Source organism: Microtus pennsylvanicus, chromosome X (assembly GCF_037038515.1).
Source record: "Microtus pennsylvanicus isolate mMicPen1 chromosome X, mMicPen1.hap1, whole genome shotgun sequence".
Lineage (NCBI taxonomy): Eukaryota > Metazoa > Chordata > Mammalia > Rodentia > Cricetidae > Microtus > Microtus pennsylvanicus.
The window spans coordinates 85,843,851-85,870,071 of record NC_134601.1 but is presented as its reverse complement, the minus strand read 5'-3'; the positions used below and the strand labels follow the sequence as shown (position 1 = coordinate 85,870,071).

The following is a 26,221-nucleotide window of genomic DNA, read 5'->3' as shown; positions in this document are numbered from 1 at the left end:
ATTTAAGTGTTTCGTGGCAGGACCTCTTAAGAGCTGCAGGGTTTTGCAGCTAAAGCTGAGTCAGGAAGCCTTTCTTAGATGAGAGCGCTTGCCTGCCTCTAGCAAGCAGAGCAGACCTGAGAAATTGCTGCCACCAAGAAGCCATGCTGTACTCCGTTCTTTCCCAAGCCTTCTCAGGCTCTCTGTGGATACAGTTGTCCACACGTTGGGGGCCATGCTGTTGAGGGAGCTGCGGGCTGCTTTCTGCCACCCAGCTCCTGGCCACCTGGCTAGCTTATGCCCCAAAATAACAACATACAAATTGGATTCTTTTAAACACTGCTTGGCCCATTATATCTAGCCTCTTCTCAGCTAACTCTCGTACCTGGACTAGCCCATTTCTAATAATGTGTGTAGCACCCCAAGGTACGCTTACCAGGAATATTCTAGCCTACATTTATCCTGGGTCAGAGCTTCATCGTGTCTGCCCCAGAGATCAGAGCTATCATATCTGATCTCACTTCCTCTTCCTCCCAGCATTCTGTTCTGTTTACTCCACCCACCTATGTTCTAACTTATGAGGGCCAAGCAATTTCTTTATTTTTTAACCAATGACCTTCCTCCATCACAGGGTCTCATGAGATCTGGTACTTATATGGTAGTATCGCTGTAATTCTTGTAATTCTGTGTTTTAAATTTTTGAGAACCATCATCCTGTGTTCCACAGTGTCTGACTCATTTTACAACTCCTCCAGAGATATAGCAGGCTCTGGTTTGAATATGTCTTCCAAACACCTCTCCACGTTGAGGAGTGTGAAGTGGCATGTCATTGTGCTTTGGGCTGGAATTTGTCAAGTGACTATTGATGCTGAGCAGTTCTCCTGTGTCGGGCTGCTAAGTCTTTGACCTGCCGTCAAGACTATGCATCTAGCACTGTTTCTTAGGAGCTCTTGAAAGTGAGATGTTCCTGTCGTTTTTCAGGCTAGAATGTACTTGACTTTAACAAGTTTTTTGTTGTATGGCCAGTGGCCTCTGGACTCACTGTAGTCTAAAGCCTGCAAACCCATAGCCACTGAGTCCAGCAGCTTCTCTCTCCTTTGCCCATGGTGAGTTGTTAGTTCTCTCTCTCTCTCTCTCTCTCTCTCTCTCTCTCTCTCTCTCTCTCTCTGTGTGTGTGTGTGTGTGTGTGTGTGTGTGTGTGTGTGTGTGTGTCTACCACTGAGCTGTATACCCAGAATTGATTTTGAGAAACATTGTTTTGCTCAGTTGTCCGAGCTGGCTTCAAGGTGTCCAGCTTGATACTTTTGCTTGAGGAGCTGAGATCACAGACTTTTGCTGCCAGGCCTGGCTTTACCCATCCTTTCTGAGCTGTAATGGCCATAGCCCTTGGGTTTCTTGGATTCTCTGTTTTCTGTTTATTTGACTCATGCACCACTCTACTTTGCTAGCTAGCAAGCCATCCTGAAAGGAAAAGAGTCAGGGAATGGAGAAGAGGGGAGATGCAACAGGTGACAGATCTCTTTAAATCCATTTTCTGGTTCAAACAAACAAACAAAACAAAACAAGATGGCACATAAAGATGCTTCTCTCTCCATGCAAAGCAAGCCAACCCTTCTTTTTCTGCCAAGGAGTTCCATCACATCTTACAAACTTAGCAGTTTTCTCTCAGTCTAATTCACGAAGAAGAGAAGTAGATCTGACAGGAAGTGTCAAATGCCTGCATTAGTCACTGCAAATGTCATCGAGAACTACTTTTGTTTTTTATTGTCTATGTGTAAAGAGCTGGCGACTCCCACGTAGGAAAACAGGAAACCTGTGCTGGATGCAGTGGCTCGGGCCTGCCATCCCAGCTACTCAAGAAGCTGAGGTAGGAGAATCACCAAGTTCATGGCCAATCTAGAAAACTCAGCAAGGCTCTGTTTAAAAGCTTAAAAATCTCCCCCTTACATATTAAGGACTGAGGATTTGGATTGGTGTCAAGGTATTTGTCTAATGTGCACAAAATGAAAAACTTCAAAGGAAGCACCTCCCAATTCTTAGCAATGTCTGAGTCTATTCAGGCTGCTATATCAAAATTCTATACACTTTGCAATTTATAAATAACAGAAAGCTATTAATTACAGCTCTAGAGGCTGATAAATCCAAGGACAAGATGCTGGCACATTTGGTGTCTGATGAGGGGCTATTGGTCATAGATGGAATCTTCTATATGGTCTTATGAGGTGGAAGGCCCCAACAAGTTCCCCTTTCCCCAGCTCTCTTTTAAAAGAATAGGTCCATTCCTTGGAGGGGCATCCCTAAGAACCTATCACTTCGTATAGGCCCCACAGTTAGTGGCACCACACTGGGAATTAGGTTCCAGTGTATGAATTAGAGAGCAAGTGGTACCAGATCAGATCATAGCAGAAATACTGCCTCAGTTTCCCTTCCCTGGTAGAATCTTCCTGCAAATCTTCCCACTGTTCACACTCCATCAGGCGGTAGGCTGCAGAATGCTCTGTGTTAACTAATCTAGAGATCAGATCCAGATCCTTCTGGAATCAATAGGAACTTTATAAACTGCGACAAGAGAGCCAGACGCAAATTATTACGGAAATTACAACCAGCAGGATCTGAAATGTGGCTTTTGTGAGAGCAGGTTTTAGGTCTAATAACGAACCTCATCTGACCCATGAGGAGCTGAGGCATCATGGCTGCTCCTTCCCCTGACTTCCTTCTATTCCAGCCTCCAAAGCCGGGTACTGTGGCTTGAGGGTGGTAAATCTCCCACAGGCTCATGTATTAGAACACCTCGTCCCCAGTTGGCAGCTGTCTCGGAGGTTGTGGAACTTTTGAGACATGGGTCCTAGCAGGTAGAAGTAGGTCAGTAGGACTATGCCTGCTGCCAGTTCTAGCCTGAACTCTGTGAGTTTACTATCACCTAGTAAGATGTGAGGGGCCTCCACCACATGGTCCTGTTACACGGAGCCATTCCACCACACCTTCCCCACTAGAATGGACCGAAATTCCTCTGGAATCATGAGCCGTGGTAAATCCTTCCTCCCCTAAGTTGCTTTTGTGATGCATTTCGTCAGAGTGATGAGGAAAGTAACTAATGTAATGGGTGTTGTAGATGGAGCTGCAGGCTGCATTCCTGCCACCCAGCTCCCGGCCGCCTGGCTAGCTTATACCCTGAAATAACAACACACAAATTGTATTCTTTTAAACACTGCTTGGCCCATTAGCTCTAGCCTCTTACTGGCTAAGTCTCATATCTTGCTTTAACCCATATCTAATAATCTGTGTAGCACCACGAGGTGGTATCTTACCAGGAAGATTCTAGTGTACATCCATCTTGGACTGGAGCTTCATCGCATCTGACCCAGAGAGGAGAGGCATGGCGATTGCCTCACTTCCTCCCAGAATTCTGTTCTGTCTACTCCACCCACCTAAGGGCTGGCCTATCAAATGGGCCAAGGCAGTTTCTTTATTAACCAATGAAAGTAACTTCTCCATCAGGGTGTCATCTAACTTTTCGCTGGGAGGAGTTTCCAGGCCAAGGTCCAGAGAGATCATGATTCTGTTTTTTTTTCCCCCTTTAGCTGCTACCTGCATGTAGCTGTGGTACCAGGTCAATGTGCTCAAGAGCAGAGGTCTTGTTCTCTGAAGTCAACTTTTGAAAGTTAGCCCCCTGTACTCCTGGGGATGTGTACCTCTCGTGCTTTGGGATTGTTATTTTCATAGAAGTGTGTTTTATTTTTATAGCTTCCTTCCATTTAGGTTATGTGATACTGAGTTCACTTGCATTCTTTTCTCCTTGTTGTGCTCAAATGCCTGGCAAGAGTCCCTTGAGGGAGGACTGGTTTCTTTGCTCAGAGTGTGAAGGCACAGTTCACTACCACAGGGAAGGCATGGCAGCGGGAGCCTGAGGCAGCTGCTCACATGGCCTCTGCAGTTAGGAAGGGGAGACTGGTGAAGACTAAGCCTGGGCTCGCTTTCTTCTCTTTATTCAGTGTGAGGCCCTACCCTATGGAGTGGCATCGCCCACATTTGGGATGGGTTTTCTCATATCAGCTAAGCCAGTCTAGAAACTCCTCCACAGATGTGCCCAGAGGTTTGTCTCCAAGGTGATTCTTGATCTTGTCAAGTGGACAATATTAACCACACATATACTTTAAGAGTAAAAAATCAAAAGAAAAGTATAACTGAATAATAGGGTGTGTGTGTTAAAAAACCAGGAAGGTGTCCCACAAGTGACAGCAATTGGGATACTTTCAAAAACCGTTGTGAGGGGCTGGAGAGATGGCTCAGAGGTTAAGAGCACTGGCTGCTCTTGCAGAGGTCCTGAGTTCAATTCCCAGTGACCACATGGTGGCTCACAACCATCTGTGCTGAGATCTGGCACCCTCCTCAGGCGTGCGGGCATACATGGAGGCAGAATGTTGTATACATAATAAATAAATAAATCTTAAAAAAATGTTGTGAGGACTGTGGGACACGAATTGCCAGCATTCAGTTCCACTGCCCTTCCCATTTTGAATCTCTGGTGTTCTCTGGTGAGAGCAAGGAAAGCCTAGAATAAATTTTTCTCTCCTCCTTGAATAATTCTATAATAGCTTTCTCTGTAAGTTTAGATATAGGGCCATTAGCTATGTATTGTTCCCTAATTAGCTTCCTCTAATGGTATCCTTGCCAAAATCCTAGGCACGATTGGTAGACTTTCTTAGTCCATTTTCTCTTTCTATAACTGAATTTCGCAGACTGGGTGATTATAAAAAAGGATTTAAGAGCCCATGATTGCAGGAGCTAAGCTGTCTAAAGGCATTGAAGCAGCATCAAAGGGTGGCCCCTTGCTGCATCATAGCATGGCGTCATAGAGGGCAGTGCATGGCAAGATGCAGCAAGCTACAGCTTCTTCTCTTCTTGCAAACTCACCATGTGGATGCGGGTTGTAGGAGTCCCATCCTGATGACCCCAAGGTATAAGCTACTGTCATGTTGCTGGGACCAAACACCTGAACAGAAGCAGCTTAGGGGAGGAAAGGTTTATCTCGGCTCGTCATTTTCGAGGGCTCCCAGTCCATCATGGTGAAGAAGGAAGGTGATAGAGTTGTGGGGTGGCAGTTTTTCACACAGGACAGACCAGAAAGCAGAAATGTCCGTCAGAACCAGAAGTGGCTCTAGCCCTTCGAGACCCATCCTAGTGAGCTACTTCGTCAGCTAGTCTCCACATAGAAGGCTCCACCACCACAGGGCATGGCGGTGCACACCTTTAATCAGTCAGGAGGCAAAGGCAGGTGAGTTCGAGGCCAGGCTGGTCTACAGAGCGAGTGCCAGGACAGCCGGACTACACAGAGAAACCCTGTCTCGGGGAAGAAAACGAAGGCTCCATAACCCTCACAATTGTGCCACCCTTTAGACTGCATGTTCAGATTATGACCCTATGAGGTCCAGTCCAGATTCAAACCACAGCCCTCACTTCATTCCCCTCCAGGGGTCCCTCCTCAAAATGCCCTCACTCTATGAATTTGGGAATTCAGTTTCTGCATTAGTGGCTTTTCTCACTGCTGTGACCAAGTGCCTTACAGAAGCAAGCTAAAGAAGGAAGGATTTATTTGTGCTCATGATTCAGAGGGTACAGTAGTTTAGTATGGTGGGTGAGTTGGTCTGGTGCAGCAGGAATCTGCTTCTCACATTTTAGAGATCAGGCAAGAAATGACAGTCCCCTGCTGTCACCGTCAAAGGCCTGCCCCAGGTGAAACAACTCTAGCCATGCCTCCAGTTCCAAAGGATCTACAACCTTCCAAAACAGTGTCAATGCATGGGGACCAAGTGTTGAAACATGAAACTTCACATTCGAATGGTAATAATCTCTAACACAAGGATTTGGTGGAATGGAAACATTTGAGCTGTGTGTAGCAATGCCCCAAAACCCTAGAATTACTCTTTTATGGAAGAACCTCTTCAGCATAACAGTGTACGTCCTTTCTCAGCCTGGCCCCGCCAGAAAGAAGGCCAGGCCTTCTCCCTTGGCTCCACACTTGCCTGGCCCACATTCTCCCAAGGCACCGCTTAGAGAGCATTCACACAGTTTCAGCCCCGAAGGAATTCACATGCATCCTTCTACTCGGGAGAGTGCTTCTTGCTCCCCTGTATTTGGGCATTCCCTAGGGAGCTTTCCAATGGGGTCCCTGCCTTGACCACTGTACTAGGCTAATATAACGGGGATCATCTGACATCTGGGAATGCTGAGGCTTCAGGAAATTGCCCAGGCTTGCCAGGCAAGGAAGGGGCTAAAGCCAAGAGGACATGCCTCATGGGGGTCTTCTGGCACCCACAACTTCATATTCTTGGACAGCTAGTAACAGTTCCCTCCACAGGCTGTCACTGTGCCTGTGACAAGAGCGTACTAAGCAGGGAGGGGGGGCAGATTGCTCTGAGTTCAATCTGTCCTAGTGGGAAACCCGCCAGAGCATCTCTGGAGAGCCTGGGCCAGAGCCCGAGTTACTGTCAGGATGTGGCCTAGAGCCTCATTTCCCTTCCTGGCCCTCCCTTTATCTTGCTCTTCTCCTTCTGCTCCCTGACCCCGCTGCCCCTTCCATGGGAGCTGCAGCGCAAGCTGCTCAGGAGGAAGCGGCTGTTATTATTCGCCCTGCAGAAGCATTTTGGCTTGCCTGCTCTGCAAATCTACTCATGGCTGAGGAAGAAGACCAGGGACATCCTAGTGGGTTTGGGGGGGGGGTGCAATATTTAAGTAAAAGCAACACATTCCAGCTTTTCTACCTCTTTGGGGATCCTATTTTTGTTGCCCAAGCAGCTTGGGAACTTGTGGGTTCAAGTAGTCCCCTTGCCTCAGACTCTCGAGTAGCTAGGCCCCTACTCCTGTAAGCACAGTAAACGGTAAATACACAGAGCATTTATCTGGAGTTTCAGTTACCAGCAAACTGGCCTCAAGCAGCCGTCCTAACTTCGTGCTCACCCGTTTCTTACTTAGTCCTCATTTCTCGCTGGCCATATCTACCATAGCTAAAACATGCCCTGCCTGGCTGGCCTCCTGCTCTTCCCACATCTGCTTATTTGACAGCTTCATGGAGGTAGTGTGAAGTCAGGCCCCACTTACCAGGTTCACCCTCTATCAGTCTCTCAACTGTGGCTAATCATATAACCAGCCTTCCCTGTCCGATGGCTGTGACCGTAAGAATGGTCTGAAAATTGCCTTGTAAAAGGTTCGCACGATCTAAAAGTCATTTCTTTCCTTCTTTCTCTCCCCTTCCCCTTTCTCTCTCCCTTCCATTCCTTCTTCATTAATCCCTCCTCTCATCTTTTTCTTCCCCACCCCCTTTTTTTGGACACAGAACCTCCTTATATAGCCCAGGTTGGCCTGGCACATAAATCCTCCTGCCTCAACTTCCCACATGCTGGTATTACAGCATGTGGGATTATATCATGCCCACCTCCAATGCCATTTCTCTCTCTCTCTCTCTCTCTCTCTCTCTCTCTCTCTCTCTCTCTCTTTCTTTTTTTAAACAGGGTTTCTCTGTGTAGCCTAAGATGTTCTGGAACTCATTCTGTAGATCAGTCTGGCCTCAAACTCACAGAGATCTGCCTGCCTCTGCCTCCGTACTGCTGGGATTAAAGGTGTGTGTGTGCCACCACCAGCTAGCTCCAATGCCATTTCTTATTGGTAAGGAAAACTGACCCATCCTTAATGGCTCAGCCCAGTGGTATCTCCTTAATGACTTGGGTAGCAGTGAGCTCTTCAACATCAGCACTTGGAGAGTCTTCACAGGGCACATTGCTTGGTGCCCAAAGGGAACGTTACTTGTGTCCAAGTCTGTGTAGGTCTCTCTCCTGGGCTATGTACATATGTGGAGCCAGAGAACTGGCTCAAGGTGTCTTCCCTTTCCATGGGTCCCAGTTCTACACATGATCGATTCTTGAAAAGAGTTTGCTGAGCTGGGGGAGCAGAAACAAATACACAAGTAAGAGCTGACTTTATGGCTTGGAAGCTAGTATTGGCACTAGCTGATTTTGTGTCTCCTCTGTAAGCAGGGAGGTTAGGGAAAGTGACGAAGTGCGCTGGTAGAGTGGCTATAGAGGGAGACGGTGGGAATCTTTTAAATGATGCAGATTAATCTATCTTCTTGACTGTACTTCTTTTTTCTCATCTGGTTCAGGATCTCTGGGAGACAGAAGTTAGTCCTGCCCCATTCGTGCCTTGTCCCAAGCACTACATAGATAAATGAGACATCAGGCTACAGAGCAAGGAGCTTGCCTCCAGGTGCCCCACACTGCAACCCCTGAGCAGCAGAGGAGACTGCCGGCCTCAGAGTGCCACCTCCTGTGCCAGAGAGGGGATGAGAGATCCCTTGGGGACTGCGGAGATGGCTCTGTGTTAAGAGCACAGGCCATTCTTGCAGGGGACCTGAGTTTGATTCCCAGCACCCACATGGTGGTTTACCATGATCTGTAACAATTCCAGGGACTCTTCTGGCCTCTGCAGACACCAGGCAGATGCGTGGTGCACAGACATAAGCAAGCAAAACACCAAAGCACAGAAATAAAGTGAAATGGACAAATAAAGAAGAAAGCTGCCTTGTGAGTAGCGAGGGTGTCCGTGAACCAAGGGAGAAGGAGCCCTGATCTTGAACAACAGAGCTACTTGGAGGTCCCACGAGGCATTGCTAAGTTCTTTCTTGGGATTACACTTGGGGTCCTCCTCTGACCCATCCATTTTTACATTGTTGAGATAAAGGTGGCTCTACCACATGGCCCGTTTGAAGTAGACAGGCTGCTCAGTTTAATTTTGCCTGTGAAGAAGTACTAAAATCAGCACAATGACCATTTCCACTGCACCCAAACTCTCGTCTCCTGGCTCCCTTTCACCTTCCTCTGCAGCCTAAGTGAGGAGAACGGGGATCTATGTGGGTGGGCTAGTCTAAGACTGGAACATTCTCAGGAGCTGCGGCCTTAGATTTTGAGGACTGGGGCCAGCAGAGTCTTGGAAGTCAGTTCTTCATGAACACTTGGTCCTCTGACATTGAAATTTGGATGAGCCGAGGCAGCCCTTAATCTCTTCAGGCTTGAGAGTTTCTAGCAATGAAGTGAGACAGTTGGGCAAGATGCTAGGATGTCCTGTCAGTCTGGAGCACGTGCCCTTTCCGTGACAAAACTTGTCTAAACACTGGTTTTAAAAAAATATAAAAGAAGTACAATCCATCTTTGTTTTCTGATGCCCTGAGTTCTAGTGGTGCTAGAGAACTGGGTGAGGATGCTGGCCGGCCGGGACCCTGATGCAGTCTTCCTGGCGCAGCCTTACTCTCCCCTCGTTCTCACTTTTCAAGAATACAGACTTGGTTTTCTCTGCTGCGCTCCTAAGACACAGTGGTTTTTTGGCTCTGCTGGAGAAACAAGGCTCACTCCTTCAGGGGGGAATAGGGGTGCAAAAGGGCGGCCTCCTCTGTCCTCCTAAAACACCATTATCAGGCCATAGAATAGGAGCCTTAGTTTGTTTTCGGTTGGAGTTTCCAGGCACTCTTTTGGCATGTAATGACTGAAGGGCATGCACCCTCCCTGTACTGAATGTGGGCACACGGGTGAGCCCTGGTGGTGGGAACACAAGAGCAGCAGGAGAGGCAGAAACACTGAGGTGTGAAGGGAACTCCACCTGGCACACTGGGTCTTGGGGGGCTGCCTGTGAGGATAACCCACTAAGGGGACAGGCTTTGAGCTGGGCATGGAGGAAGAACTAGAGTGAGCAAGATAGGACTTTTGAAGAAGGCACAGGCCTTAAGGACTTTTCTCACTCCCCTGAGGAAGAGAGGAATCAGTTACAACCCCCCCCACACACTTGTTACTGTTCCCTGCCTATCAGCTGTGCCCCAGGGAAAGGTGTGCAAAAAGGCGGTTGCGCGGTTGTGAGCACATTCCGGGGTTTACTTCCTCTGTGTTCAGCAAGCGCCCAGTAGGTGCTCAGTAAATGTCTGTTGACAGACGGAGTGCACTCGAATGCCATGTCAGGCACTGGGAGGGGTACCGAGAGAAACTGGCCCCAGTCCACATCTGTGGTCAAGAAAGAGGGATAAGACAAGCATATAAATAACTTTATACAGGGACAGACTGTGGTAAATGCCTTGGGAGAAAAACAGAGAGGAGCCATGGAGGAGGGGCACTCACATCTGGCAGAAGAGGTAGCAGGGCTCCAGAGAAACCCGGCTCCTGGTGGTGCCGAGCAAGCTGATCTGGGGTAGGGATGGGGCTTCCACAGTGGCTCAGGAATGTGTGTGTGGTGAGGGTGGGGAGTGAGCACAAGCTGCATTCCAGACCCCAGAGGCAGACTGGGGGGACTGAAAGTTCCTTCAGAATGGCTCCAGCAAGCACAGGAAGAATAAATCACTGACAAGTCGGAGCCTTGCTAGAGCTAGTCAGGTCTCTGACTTCTTGCCCTGCGTCAACCCCCAACTCACAGAACAGACTTAGCAGGGGTCCTTGCTGGTTGGGCAGCTCAAACCATAAGTGGTAGCCAGTCCCAGTGGCCTACCCGTGATTTCACAAAAGCCTTCTCTCCAAACTCACTGTGCAGCTAGGAACAATAAAACTCCTTGACCCCAGGAAAAGGCCACGCAAGGACCAACAGTTGCTGGCTTACTTCATCCATCATTCATGTGCCTGGGATGGGCTGTTGCCGGGCAGCAACGTGAGCAAATGGGGACGGGAGCCACGTTATTTCACTTGAGATCGTTTATCTGCTTATTGGCTGCCCCAAACTACACAGTGGGGAGTTGGGTGGCAACATTCCTGGTTGTGCTATACATAGACAAGGGCCTGGGAATCAAATCCAGTCCTTCCTCTGCTCTCTGCTTTTGTTCCCTAGGCTAGGTCTAAAGGACGTCAGTTGCTGTGAGCCAATACATCGAATGATTTCTTTTTAACAAGCTATTATTACTGTCATCAGACGTTTCCAAATTTCTTATCTCATTGAATCCTCAAAAATTCTTCTTAGGGGGAATTATTGTTTTTCCTTGACAGATGAGAAAATAAATGAGGAAATAATAGAGACATTAAGGGCCTTATCTAAAAACACACCAGAAAAACGGTGCGCCTATTGGTCTGGTCTCCTAATGGCAAGTGGCCCCAGCTCAAGTCTGAGAGTTAGAAGTTGGTTACAAACCATCAGCATTCAGGAACCAAACAAAGGAAAAGTGGAAGTGGAAGAGCCACCAGATGAGAATGTGCTATCATAGAGAAAAAATTCTTTGGCTTTTTGTTCTTTAGGGGTCTACAACCCAGCTCCCAAATAAATCCACGGAGACTTATTCTTTCTTATAAATGCCCAGCCTTAGGCTTGGCGTGTTTCTAGCTACCTTTTCTTAAATTATCCCGTCTATCTTTTGCCTCTGGGTTTTTACCTTTCTATATACCTTTCTTTACTTCTTATTCCACGGCTTGCTGTGTAGCTGGTGTCTGGCGCCTGGAGTCCTCCTCTCCTCCTTTTCTTGCACCTCAATCTTTCTCCTCCCAGATGTCTCCTCCTATTTATTCCCCTGCCTGCCAGCCCCGCCTATCCTTTCTCCTGCCTAGCTACTGGCTGTTCAGCTCTTTATTATAACAATCAAGTGTTTTAGACAGGCAAAGTAACACAGCTTCACAGAGTTAAACAAATGCCACAGAAAAGAATGCAGCACATCTCTGCATCCTTAAACAAATGTTCCACAGCATAAACAATTGTAACACATCTTCAAATAATATTCCACAACAACAATGGAAGAGAAAACTTAGCACAGCAAGCTCAGTATGGAGGCATCTAGAAGCCTCCAGAAAAATGGGAAAAAACGGAGGTGGAGCTCTTCCTCACCTGGGATCTCTTGTACCCACTGTGTTGTGGTTGCAACCCATTGGAGGTGCGCATGGGACAGCTCTGTTCACAGCCTCAAGGCTGACTTTGCCATGAGAAGCTCTAATGCTGATCAAATTGAATCCACGATCATTTGTTACATGTACAAAAGCAAGAGACAATATAGATATCACTGTGTGTAGATGTTTGTGTGTTGGTGTGTGTACACGTGTGTGTCTGTTCATGTGGAGGACAGAGGAGAATCTGGGGTACTCCTCAGGCTCCAACCACCTTAGTTTTTGAGCCGGGATCTCTCATTGGCCTGGAGCTCACCAAGTAGGCTAGGATGGCTGATGAGTGAGCCCTAGGCATCCGCCTGTCTCCACCCAGCCCTGGGATTACAAACTCATACCATCAGGTCCATATGGTTACACGGCAAGTACTTTAGCAACTGAACCATTCCTTCTGGAAGGAAGAACATGTCCCAACATGTAGCAGCCTGGGATATATAGCAAGACTCTGTCTCGAAATAAAATAAAAATCAAAACAAATGTTCAATTATCACCACAATCAATTTTAGAATATTTCATCTTCTCTGCAAATAAACATCGTACCTGTTAGCCTTGTCCTCCACTCCCAGTATCCTTTACTCCCCACTCCCCAGACACAGGCAATGGCTAGTCTACTCTCTGTCTCTATGGATTTGCCTATTATGGACATTTCATAGAAATATTATACAACATGCCTTCTTTTATAAATGGCTCTGTTCACTTAGCATAAGCTGTTTTGAAATTCAGCCATGTTGTAAAGATGGGCCAACATATTGTTTGTAGAAAGATATTAAATTATATGGATACTCCATATTTTGCTTATCCATTCATCAGCTGATACAGTTGGCAATTTTTAAAAGAAATTCTAATTTTTAAAAAATGGTATCTATTTATGTGTGTGCACACGTGTGTGCAATGCACCACCACTACGTGAATGTGGGGGCCATAGCGCAATTTGTAGGAGTTAGTTCTCTCCCTCTACCATATGAGTTCCAAGGATTGAAATCTGTTGGTCAGTACTGGTAGTAAGCAAGTCTTTCTTTTGTACCAACCGAGTCATCTCATCAGTCATGCTGTGTGTGCATGCGTGCATGTGTATGTGTGTGTGTGTGTGTGTGTGTGTGTGTGAGAGAGAGAGAGAGAGAGAGAGAGAGAGAGAGAGAGAGAGAGAGAGAGAGAGACACTCTTTTGGAGACTAGGAGTAGAATTTCAGAGTGGAAGAATAACTCTTCTGAATTTTGAGTACACAGGAGAGGGGCTTGTGCCAATTGGGTTATGTCAACTTGACACAAGCTAGAGTCATATGGGAAGAGGGACCCTCAACTGAAAAAGTGCCTCCGTGAGATTGGCCTGTAGGCTAGGCTGTAGGCATCTTCTTGATTAATGATTGGTGTGGGAAGGTGCAGACAGCCCACTGTGGGCAGTACTACCTGTGTGCAGGTGGTTGGGGGCATATAAGACATCAGGCTGCATGAGCCATGGGGAGCAAGCCCGTAGGCAGCGTTCCTCCACAGTCTCTGCTTGGTTTCTGCTTCTAGGATTCTGCCATGACCTCTCAGTGATGAACTGTGATCTGGGAAGTGAAAGTCAAATAAACACTTTCCTCTCCAAGTTGCTTTTGGCTATGGTGTTTATCAGAGCAGAAGAAAGTCAACTAACACAGGCTACATCATCTCTCCATGCTCTTTGTCAACACTAGCTTCCAGTGTCACGGTACTCAGAGCCATCTCAGTGAGGGAAAAATGGTTTCTCACTCACTGTGGTTTTGAGTCGTATTTCCTTAAAGATTCATTATACTAGATAACTTTTCTTGGTAGCAGGTCATCTGTATCGCTTCTTTGGAGAAGTGTTTATTTCCATTCTTTTCCTTCCTATAGCTGGATGATGTTTTTATTTTTGACGCGTTATTGTTCTTTATATATTCTGCATACTAGAATCAGACAAGTAATTTACAAATATCTTTTCTCATTCTGCACATTGTATTTTATTGTCTTGGTAGGGTCTATTAGTGCGTAGAGGGTTTAAATGTTCATAAAGTTGAATTCATCTAATTATTCTGTGACAAAGCTTTTTACTGTCATATCTGAGAAACCAGTGCTAAATCCAAAGTTAATATTCTCTCTCTCTCTCTCTCTCTCTCTCTCTCTCTCTCTCTCTCTCTCTCTTTCTCTGGTACATTGGTATAAAGAAGTAAAAAGCTTTATTCATTTACGTATGGATCTCCAGTCTCACAGCACCATTTACTGGAAAGACTGTTCTTTCCCCCTTGAATGCTGCTGTTACTGTTGCCAAACATGAGTTGTCCTTAAATGTATGGGTGTATCTTGGGGTTTTCATTTTAACCAGCTGAGCCATCTCTTCAGTCCACACTGGGCTTTCTTGAGTACGTCCTGTTCTGTGTAATTATTCGTAAAACTTCATATATCATATTCCTCATTTGCATCTGAAACCTCCGCCCGTTCAGGGGTGTGTGTTTCGCTACTCTAAAGAACTGCAAATCGTCTTTGGACACTCTGAGTGCTTCTGTTCCTGTTCAGATTCATGGGTTTTGAAAGACTTAGTGCTGTTAAACTGTCAATATTATTAACACCATCCAAAGCAACCTGCAAAGACCGGTGTGATAAAGCATACCTGTAATTCCAACACCTGGGAAGCTGAGGGCTGAGGATTGTGAGTTCGAGGCCAGTCTGAACTACAGTGCTTTTTATTGAAGACAGGCAGTGGAAGGGGAGTGGAAGGGTGGGGGGACAGTGGAAGAAGGAGGAGAAATGGAGGAGTCGGGTGTGTTTGAGTCTTCTATTTGCCAATCGGTTTCTTTCATAAGCTAATATTGCAGCCTTTAGGCAAGGTCTTTTGGACTTTACTCTGTACTATTCCCCTGCCTCAGTAGGACTAAAAATCAAATGTGTATGTTCTCCAACTTTGTTATTCTTTTCCAGGACTAATTTTCCCTAGAAATTCCAAAGGCTGTCTTGGAAATCCATGTAATTTTAAAATTAGTTCTTCCATTTATACCAAAAAATGCCATAGGGATTTGAGTAGGAGTTACGTTGTGTTTGTAGGTTTGGGGGTTTTGTTTGCGTGTGTGCTTATTTCTTTGTTCATTTAGATTGTGTCTTCTGCAGTGCAGACTAGCTACATACTTCCTAGTTAGCTGACGATGACCTTGAACTTCTGATGCTCCTGCCTCCAGCTCCCGAATGTTGAGATTACAGGCGCGCTCTCGTGCCTGGCCCCGATGGGCTTCCTTCTAATATATGGCTTTTTCTTAACTGTTTTTCCACATTTCACACTTTTTTCATTGGGAATTGGACATTTTAGAGAACTAGCACATTCCAGCAACTTTTGGCATTGGTCTCTCCACACCTCGTCCCAGCATTTCTTCATGTTATTCCTTGGTTAGTCCAGGCTGTAAAGTTTTCATAAAGGTCATCCCCCTGCAGGCCAGCAGAAGGTGATCCCTAGGGTGCCCCCACACATCCAGAGTTTTGACTGGCCTCTTTGTCTCTTTCCCTGATCACACCTAAAGTGTAAATTGTTAGATGCTAATTCTATTGGTTTAAAAAAATACTCAGGGCATAAATTGCTTCCTAACCTGTCCAGACAAATTATAGGAATTGTTTCTGAAGTACCAGTCCCCTAGATTAGTGCTTGAGATTTCTTTTGACCCCTGGTGTGTTCATCTCTGATGTCTCCCATTTCTGTCCAGAAAAGTAGCTAGTCTATAGCTTTGCTACATCTCCAAGGCACCCACAAAGCCCCCATCCGTTGCCTCCCTCCCCCATCTTCCCAGGTTAGGTATGGACTTCTCCATGCTGTTAGACATAAAGTCAATTCCTTTGGGGAGTTATTTTAAACTCTCTATTCTACAGCCTGCTTTTCTCCTGGGGCAAAATCTCTGAGCCACAGTTTTGTTCCAAGTTCAAAGACTATGACCAGTTTCTGAGTAAATCCCCTCCTTCCTCTCAATTTAGGAGCTGAGCAGTCACCCAAAGGGGATCACCGCTGTTGTGGATCTTGCTTTTCCTTACCTAGTACCTGAGCCCCAGAGGCCAAACCAGCGGGCATTACTGTCTTCCTGTGGTGTTCTAGCCCACAAGAGGGAGCTGCACTGCAGAAGGGAGCCCCCGCCTCTCAGACCTGGAACTAAGCCTGAGTAACAGGTCACTGAGGATGGATGGGAAGTGTTCCATCTCACTCCTTTTGGGAAGATAGTCCTCCCACTGGGAGCTGGAGAAGAGGATGCCCGTGTTCCTGGGAACAGCCAGGGTGGGGTTTCTGTCCCTTTGCACCAGGTAGGAGAAGGTGGGAGTAAGTCTTGTTTGAAACACCCCAGGTTCACTTTTCAGACTGAAATTTAGTAGATTTTCTTGAAGAAGTGGGTTCTTTTTCATTCGTTGTATGCTTTTAGGAGCATTTCCAGGGACTCACAATTTTATAAATTTTATAAATTACACTACTTAGTGATTTTAAGGTTCCCACAGAACCTTCTCTCATCCCTCCTGCATACATCATGGCCTGCCTCCTCCAGTGCAGATAGTACACATCCCAGAAGGACATTCGTTATGGCTGATGTCACATCGTTATCACTGACGCTAACAGTTTACACTGCTGTCCACCCATGTGCAGCGGTATGAGTTGTCTCCTGTTATCACACGGGACCCCTCCATTACCCTAGGCATTTTCTGTGCTTTACCCACTCATCCTTCATTCCCGATAACACCAGGCAAGTTCTGATATTTTTTGCTGTCGCTGTAGTTTGGCTTTTTCTGAAATGTCATATCTAGGCAGGATAGAAAGCCAGGGAAAATTAGAGCACTATGGAAAGGGAAAGACAAGAGTCAATGACTTCAGTGCAACTGACGAAATCAAGATCACCTACAGAGACAGCATTCTCCTTTTCCAAGAGATGCCTTAAACAAGAGCAATAGACATCAACGCAGAAACCATGTTGCTTTAGGCCAGAACGTGTGCGCTCTTTCCAGTGAGCAGCATCAGCAACGCCTCCCTCATCCTTAAGCCTGAACAATGTGCCTCATAAAGCCACCTTACGATCTCAAATTCTTCGAGAAGAGAAAGGCAAGCAGCTCATCTATTTTTACTTAATCTTTGAACCTGGTAGTCAATTATATCCTCTGAGCAATGCAACTTCAAAAGTCACAAAACCTTATGCCTGTAAGTAACATTTAAGTGCTAGTATTTCCTGGGACCTGAGACATGACTCAGTGGCTAAGAGCCCTGCTGCTCTTCCAGTACACTGGGTTCGATTCCTAGCACCCACAGGGTGGACCTGATGCCCTCTTCTGATCTCCAAGGGCACCAAGCACATACATGGTGCACACACATACATGACACAAAACACCCCCCTACACACACATAAATAAAATTCTGAAAATATTGGTCTTTTCTATAAAACACTGTAAAATTTGCATTTACAAAAAGAAATTCCAACCTTTTCATCTCTTGCTTTATGAGACTTGTATGCCAATATTTGGAGCCCCCACCCCAGCTGGTAAAACCTTCATTAACCCAAAGTCACCTCTGCATTTCAAGAAGGCCTAGAGCAGTGACCCTCTTTCCCCTTTGCTGCCATTTCTTTTATGCTGAGTCTTTTAAAACTAGCCAATCAAGAAAAGCTGTGAGGTCAAACCCCAGCCAATGGGGAAAAGATTCACTCACCACCTGCCCTAGCAGAAAAACCAAGTTCACTTCCTGTCTTGATGTTCTTGCTCTTCCAAGTGCACCCTCTTGAAGCGTAAAATTTCCGTTTGAGACAATTTAATTAGATTGGTAGTCTGCTCCCAAACTTACTTACTTTCTTTCTTTCTTTCTTTCTTCCTTCCTTCCTTCCTTCCTTCCTTCCTTCCTTCCTTCCTTCCTTCCTTCCTTCCTTCCTTTCTATTTTTGAGTCAAGGTTTCTCTGTGTAGCCCTGGCTGTCCTGGAACTCGCTTTGTAGGCCATGCTGGCCTTGAACTCACAGAGATCCACCTGCCTCTCCCTTCTAAGTGCTGGTATTAAAGGCATGCACAACCACTGCCTGGCTCCCAATTTATTTCTAACACAGTCATTGAGACACTCAAAGTCTCTCTCTCTCTCTCTCTCTCTCTCTCTCTCTCTCTCTCTCTCTCTCTCTCTCTCTCTCTCCTTTTCTCTCTCAAGGTCCGCACTTAAATATAAAGCATATACTATTCTCTTTCTGCTGAACAAACTCACTAACTTTGCTCTACTCTACTTCCTCTCAAGATCCTTTTATGTGACGTAGTCAAGGATGCTGTCTTACCTGAATGCAGTCTGCTAAATGGGACACTTCCTTATGCTATAGGATAGCCTTCTCAGATTAGTTTCTTTCACTTAGCAATATGCCTTTAAGGTTCTTCCATGTTCTTTCATGGCTTGGTAGCTCAGTTCCTTCTGGTTTGTTTTGGTTTGTTTTTTGTTGTTTGAGATAGGGTCACTAGCCCAAGCTGGGTAGCTCATCTCTTTTAGCACTGGATGCTATGCCATTGTCAGGTGGCAGCTTAGTTTCTTCATTTGCCTACTAATGAGCATTTTGGTGGCTCCCAAAATTTGGCAGATATGAACAACGCTACTCCAAACATACCTGTGAAGGCTCTATGTAAATACAAGTTTTCCGTAAAGAACATGACTGCCAGATCATAGGCTGAGTATACTTAGTTTTGTAATAAATTGCCAAACTATCTTCCCAACTGTGTGCACCATGTTGTATTCCTACCAGCAGAGTGAGAAAGCTCCCGTTGCTCCATAGGCTTGATTGTGTCATGTTCTAGATCTTGATCATTGTAATACTAGATATTAATATTTCATCGTTGTTTTAATTTGTAATCCTCTAATGACATAATGTTGACCATTTCTTTCTATTTTTTGAGACAGCGTGCCATGTAGTTCAGTCTGATCTCAAACTCACTACATAGCTGAAGATGCCCTTGAATGACTGATCCTCTTGCCTCCACCTTCCAAGTAAGGGGATTTAAAAACTGCCTGGCTTAAAGATTCTTTCATATTCTTATTTGCCATCTGTATATCTTCTTTGTGAAGTGTTCGGGTCTTTCATCATCTTGTGGTCATCATTATCACTGTGTGTGTGTGTGTGTGTGTGTGTGTGTGTGTGTGTGTGATGTATACCACTATGGGATTCCAGCATTGCACTCGAATGGTCAGACAAAGGAAGCATTACCTGCTACACCATCTTGGCAGCTGTTATTCAGGTCACTTACCAATTTTTAATCATGTTCTCCATTTTCCTACAGTCCATTCTTGTGAGTTTGTATATTTGAGACTAGCAGCTTTTATCAGGTACGTCTTTTCTAAACATTTCCCCCCAGTCTGTGGCTCGCCTTTCCATTCTCTTGGCAGTACTCTTAGCAGTGCAGAATGACTACCATTTTTCCCTTTTTTGTGGTGCTACAGTTCAAACCCAGGGCCTCAGGCATACTAGGTAAGCACTCTGCCATGGGGGTCATATCTCCAGTCTAGAATTTTTACTGTTAATGCATCTAGCACATCAATGATTTCTTTCACACATTGTGCCTTTGGCAATGTGTCTAAAAGTCATCGCAAGGTAGATTTATTGATCATGGCAAATGTACAGCTCTGGTGTGATGTGTTGATAGTGGACGTTGTTTAGCACATATGAAGACAGAACTTATATAGAACTCCACAATTGCTACTCTTTAGCTATCGATCCAAAAGCTCGCTGAAAACTAAAGTTTGTGTGTTTGTTTGGGCCTTTTGCAAGAGACGCTTACTCTGTTGTTCAGACTGGTCTGGAATTCATTCTCTCTGGAAACCAGACTGCTCTCAGACTTGTAATCCTCCAGGATCTGCCTTTTGAGTGCTGGGATACAGGTGTGAACCACTATACTCGCTAAAATGTATTCATTTAGGAAAACCTGTAAAGTCCTAGGTGAAGAAGGCTGTTAGCATTGTAAGTAAACTAATAAGTGTGGGTAAAATAATCCTCACTGTGTACAAGGCCATCTAGAGTTTGAATTCTATTACCACCTAGGAGGTGTGTGGTCCTGCACTTTGCATTTAGATCTGTGAACAATTAAGAGTTAATTTTTGTGTGATGTCTGATTCCTTTCTTCCTTCCCTCCTTCTCTCCCTCCCTCCCTTCTTCCTTTCTTTGGCACATAGATGCCCACTTGTTTCAGCACAATTTATTGGAAAGATTTCTTTGCTCCATTATGTTGCTTTGTCCCTTTCTCATAGAGCAGTTGACTGATTCAAGTAGGCCTATTTCTGTTCTCCACTGATCTGTCTATCTGTCTATTCAGTCACTAACAACAGTCTTGATTGCTGCGGCTTTACATAGGTTCTCAGGGGTTGGCCAGTGTCAGTCCTCCAACTTTGTTCCTCTCCTTCGATATGGAGTTGGTTTTTCTGGGACACTTGTGTTTCTATATATAAAACTTTGGAACTAGTTTGCTTAGATTCAGAAAATAACTTTCTGTGATTTCTATTGGAATTGCATAGAACTGTAGATCAACTCAGGGAGAACTGGCATCTTGACAGTATTGAATCTTCCTGTTGTGAACATAGAGTATCTCCTCCATTTATTGTTTTATTTCTATCATTATAGTTTTATAGTTTTCTCTATACAGAGGTTGTATAGCTGATGTTAAATTTTTACTCAAGTGTTAGATACTTTGGGAATGCTAATATATGGTAATATGTTTTTAAAACAATGCATAAGGTTAATATATATAATGAGCTGTGCATATTTGATATACATATATCTTAATAAGTTTTAGGTAAAGATATACTAAAAATATGAAACATTTCACAATGTTGTCTGTCATCCTTGCATAGGATCACACTAATCTCTGTATTGTCTCAACTTTACATGCTCCTGAAGAAAACACCATAGTAATGTGTTTTTAGTTCCAGATTCCACCTACTCATCGCAGTTGGCTTTTGTAAGTCAACCCTGTGTCCTGTAACCTTGCAATAGCTGCTATTAGTTGCCAGAGTTCACTTTTTTTTAGATTGTCTACCTCTATGATCATTGATGTGGGAGTGATTTCTTATTAATAAAGAAACTGGCTGGGCGGTGGTGGCGCACGCCTTTAATCCCAGCACTCGGGAGGCAGAGGCAGGCGGATCTCTGTGAGTTCGAGACCAGCCTGGTCTACAGAGCTAGTTCCAGGACAGGCTTCAAAGCCACAGAGAAACCCTGTCTCGAAAAACCAAAAGAAAAAAGAAAAAAAAAGAAACTGCCTAGGCCCATTTGATAGGCCAACCCTTAGGTAGGTGGAGAAAACAGAACAGAATGCTGGGAGAAAGAAAGATGAGTCAGTGAGTCACCATGATTCTCCCACTCCAGACAGACGCAGGTTAAGATCTTTCCTGGTAAGCCACCTCATGGGCTACACAGATTATTAGAAATGGGTTAGAACAATATGTAAGAGCTAGCCAGTAAGAGGCTGGAACTAATGGGCCAGGCAGTGTTTAAAAGAATACAGTTTCCGTGTAATTATTTTGGGTATAATGCTAGACATGCAGGCGGCCAGGTGCCAGGAACGTAGCCCCACCGCTCTTAATACTACAGATCATGTGATCTATGAGTAGAGTTTTTTCCCCTTCCTTCTTTGTTTACTCTTTCCTTCTTTGGGGGAGGTGTATTTCTTTTTTTTTCTTTTTTTTTGGTTTTTCGAGTCAGGGTTTCTCTGTGGTTTTGGAGCCTGTCCTGGAACTAGCTCTTGTAGACCAGGCTGGTCTCGAACTCACAAAGATCCGCCTGCCTCTGCCTCCCGAGTGCTGGGATTAAAGGCGTGCGCCACCACCGCCCGGCGGAGGTGTATTTCGAGACAGGGTTTCTCTACGTAACAGCTCTCACTGTCCTGGAACTAGCTCTTGTAGACCAGGCTAGCCTCGAACTCACAGAGACCCACCTGCCTCTGTCTCCCAAGTGCTGGGATTAAAGGTGTGCGCCACCACCGCCCAGCCTACCCTTTCCTTCTTATTGCATTGTTTACACTTCCCTGTAAGATGTTGGAAGGCAGTGGCGGGAGGGCACAGCCTTGCTTTTGTTCCTGATATTAGTGGGAAAGCACCTCGGAGTCTCACCATTAAGTGTGTTTGCTGTAGGTATTTTATAGATTTTTTTTCTTTTTGTTTCTGAGATGGGATCTAACCATGAAGCCCAGGCTTACCTTGAACTTAAAATCCTCTAGCCTCTGTGTAATGTTGGGCTTACAAACGTGCACCGCCACACCACAGGTCCTTTTAGTCCTAGTGTGCTGAGGGTCTTATTCTGACTGGACATTGATATTTTCATCAAAGCCTTTCTCTGCATCTGTTAATATTATTGTGCTTTTTCTTTGTTACATTATCAAGGAATGGACTGCATTAATTAATTGAGTTTTCGGGATAGCGTCTCACAGTGTAACTCTGCTGGCCTGGAACTTACTTTGTAGACCAGACTTGCCTCCGAACTCCTGGCTCTGCCTCTAGAGTACCTTGATTGATTTTTGAAAATGCTGAACCAGTCTTTCCTAGCTAGCATAAATCTCACGTCGTTGTAAAGTGTAATTCTTTTTCTACATTATTGGATTTGACTTTATCTTTGTTCGATTTTAGCATTAGGATAATGTTAGTCTCATAGAATGTATTAAGAAATATTCCCCCTGGTTTCTAGAAAAGTGATACATATTCCCCCCCTCCCCGAACAAATATTTGGTAGAAATTACCACTGAAGCACTCCAAGCTTGGTGTTTCTGTTTGGGAAAGGCATTAGTGACACAGTTTCTTTAATAAATATAGGCCTATTCATATCGCCTAGTTCTCCTTGTGTGGGTTTTGGCAGGCTCTGTCTTTAAAGGAATTGACTGATTTTGTATAGGGTGTTGAATTTGACGGTATAGAGTTGGCCACTGAATTCCTTTCTTCTTCTTTTGGTGCATGTGGGATCAGGAATGAGGCCCTCTCATTTGTGGCATTGATAGTCCATGCTGTCTTTTTTTTCCCCTTTGCCTGGCCTTAAGGGTTATTGGTTTTACTGGATCTTCTCAATGAACTCATCTTTGGCTTTGTTGATTTTTCTCTAATGATTTCCTGCTTTCAATTTCATTGATTCTGCTCTGATTTTTATTATTTCTTTTCATCTATTTAGTTTGGGTTTAGTTTAGTCCTTTTCTAATTTCTGGTGGGTTAAGCTTAGATTATTGCTGTTCTGCATTCCTTCTTTTCTGATATTTGCAGTCAGTGCTGTAACTCGCCCTCGCAGCTCTGCTTTTGTTGCACATCTGGAGAGGCTGGCGTTTCATTGCCCTTGATTAAAGCCTTTTTTATTTCTTTTGAAATCCCTTCTTTGACTTGTACGTTATTTACAAGTTTGATTTTAATCTCTAAATATTGAGGCTTCTGCAGACAGATTTCTGTTATTCACTTCTCCTTCCACCCCGCTATGGTCTGAGCAGATCGCATGCAATTTCTTGTCCATTAAAGTGGAAAGGTGGTTAATGTGTGCTTTGTGGCCCACAAAAAGTTACCAGTAGCTAGCCTTTGTCCTCACTGAACTTTCAGTAATCAGTCAATCGACAATTCAGATTTCATACCTAGTACCGTTTTCTGCTTATGAGACCTCCATACCGCCTTCCATACACGTTGTCTTTCAGAGTCACAGTCTGGCCACAGTGTACTAGCTGGTCTCAGAACTGCTGGGCACAAGTGATCCATCTCCCTGCCTCAGCAGCCCAAGCACCGGGGGCTACCTATGTGTGCTGCTCCAACATGCCGGCAAGCCTCTGCTACCTCACGTTAGTATCCTCCATGTCTAGTGCCTGCTCCAATTTTAAGGCAGTGCCTTTGCCTTGGGACTTCTCTGCTGGCCCTAAGAAGAGCTGCCGATACATTCAGCTTTTTACCTGTTAGGGCAGATTGGTGATTTTGGGTTTTTTTTTAAGCTCTTTATATGCTCAACTGGAAATTAGAAACCAAACTTGGTGTTTGAGGTTTTTAGTTTGTTTGTTTAGGTTTGGGGTTTCAGGTTCTATGTAGGGACTGTGGCGGTGGTGGGTGACTTTCTTTGTTTGTTTCCTTTTGGTTTTGAGCCAGGTTCTCTCTGTGCAGTCCAAATTGGCCTAGAACTCTTTATGTAGCTCAGGTTGGTCTCCGACTCACTGGCCACCTGCCTAGGCCTGCTGGGAGCACAGGTGTATACCACCGTACCAGGCTTGGGTCTGAAGTTTTGAAATATTTTGTAGCATTTATCAGTGAGGCAACCTGAGCAGGACTCTGCCATGCGGCAGCTTCGCATTTTATTTGCTTTACTATATTCATATTTTTCCTTCTTCTTGAGCCCATTTTAGAAGCTGTTCTCTCTGGGAATTTTTCTATTTCATTTTACTTTTCTAATTTGTTCCCACATATTTATTCATAGTTTTATATTCACTTCTTTTTAGTTCTGTAATGTCAGCAGTGTTGTGTCTTCTCCGTTTTTCTGTTGGTCTAGTCAAAGACTTGTCTTTTTCCCCTCAAATAACCAATTTCTGATTTCGATGATTTTCTCTATTGTTTTCATGCTCCCTTATTTATTTCCTTTTATTTGTTATTATTTTTCTTGCTTGTTTTGAATTTAGTTTGTTGTTTAGTTTCCTGGGCCATTTGGTTTTTATTCCTTATATATCACATCTTGTTTTGTTCCTCTGTTCTTTTACTGACTTCTTTCATATTAAGTGTTTCCTAGTTCATAATATAATCCATTTAGTGATTTTTTTTTCAACTGCAGTATTTTTATCTCATTTTTGGGGACATTTTTTGTCTTTGGCTTTTTGTTTGTTCTGATTTTAACTTTGGGGGGTTTTGTTTTTCTCAATTGTTTCTTAATTGACTTGAGGATTGGAGTATACATTTTAGTTTATGCATTAGTTGCTTTTTCGTTGCTATAATAAAATGTCTGACCAAAAGCAAAAAACAAATTAAAACTTTAAAAAAAATGGAGGAAAGGGTTTATATTCTCATGGTTCCAGAAGAGAAATTGGTAAAGATGGAGGAGGCACAGCAGCAGGCAGTCAGAGCAGGAAGCTGAGAGATCTAGACTTCAAGCATGAAACTGAGAAAGCAGACCGGAAGTGTGGCTATCCTGTGCACTCTTAAAGCTCATCCCAACTGGTGTACTTCCTTCATCATTGCTGCAGCTCCTAAAGTTCCGGAACCTCCCTAAACAGTGCCACCAGCTAAGGGCCAAGTGTGCAAATATGTGAACTTTAGAGGGATATTTCTCATTCAAACTGTCACAATCCACCCCTGGCTCCCCTAGGCCCAGGATCATCTCGTGATGCAAAGTGCATTGAGGTCAAAAGTCCCCACAGTCCTTCAGTTTCAACATTGTTTAAAAATCTAAAGTCCGAGGTCACTTCTGAGACTCAAGACAGTTTCTTAACTGTGATCCCCTGAAAAATCAAGAAGCAAAGTATATACTTCCAACATCACAGTGGCACATTACGGTGCCCAAAGGAAGGGATGAGGGCATAGTGGGGAACTACTGGGCCAAAGCAATACTGAAATCCAGAAGGGCAAATACCAAATATTATAGCACTGTGTCCCTTGCTTAGGTGGCTGTGCTTCGCCGACTCTGATGCCTGCCACATGTCCCTCTTGAGCTGGCCCCACTCCCTGTGTGCAGATGTCCCACAGCTCTGGCATCTCCAACATCTTGGGGTCTCCGCTGCACTCAGACTTCACTATCAGTCGCATGCAATGGCTTCTTGTGCCCTCCTGGTCTCTCAGGGCCTTCTCACAGTGGCTCCAACACTGCCACACATTGCCTGGCTGCAGCAGCTCTCTGAAACCATGGAGGAAAAATGTATAGTCTCTTGATCCCTGTATCTTTGATGCCTCCAAAGCCTGTACCGCTAAGTTCGGCTGCCAACCTGGGGTGGCCCCTCACCCCTTTGATTTACATCAGTAGCAGCCCTTTCCATGGTGAAGCAAATGTTTTCTAGTAGCAGAAAACTACCTGGGCTCCCGTTTTCAAAAGCTGGAAACCTAGTTGGGTGGAATGTTGACCTGAGAGCGCCCTTTCCCTGGTCCTAGAGTAAAACAGGACTCCTCTGCTTAACAGTTACCGCCTCCCTTCCCACACAGGCCTTGGCTGTCACATTAAACTTTTTCTCTCCAAACTGTACATTTTCTATTTCTCTCTGTCCTACATGTTCTTTTTCATTGGAGACCTACAACCATGCCACGGATTTGACCTTACCAAAGAAATTAGCCCATATTTTTTTAATGTAGCCTCAGGCAAGTTCTTATGACACAGGCAAAAAGCAGCCAGTTTCTTTGCCAAAATCTCACAGGAGTGGCCCGTGGCTAATACTGTTCCTGTCTGAAAGCTCCCGACCCACGCCTCTATTGTCTG

General features: G+C 44.9%; 1 protein-coding gene and 1 pseudogene across 2 annotated transcripts in view; one reads left to right on the top strand and one right to left on the bottom strand.

Annotated features, from left to right (window-relative positions):
* Nhsl2 (NHS like 2) overlaps positions 1-26,221 on the top strand; it is a 284,290-nt gene that overhangs the window by 45,634 nt on the left and 212,435 nt on the right. The gene's annotated exons all lie outside the window — the stretch shown is intronic.
* Positions 20,629-20,724, bottom strand: LOC142841858 (U6 spliceosomal RNA; annotated as a pseudogene).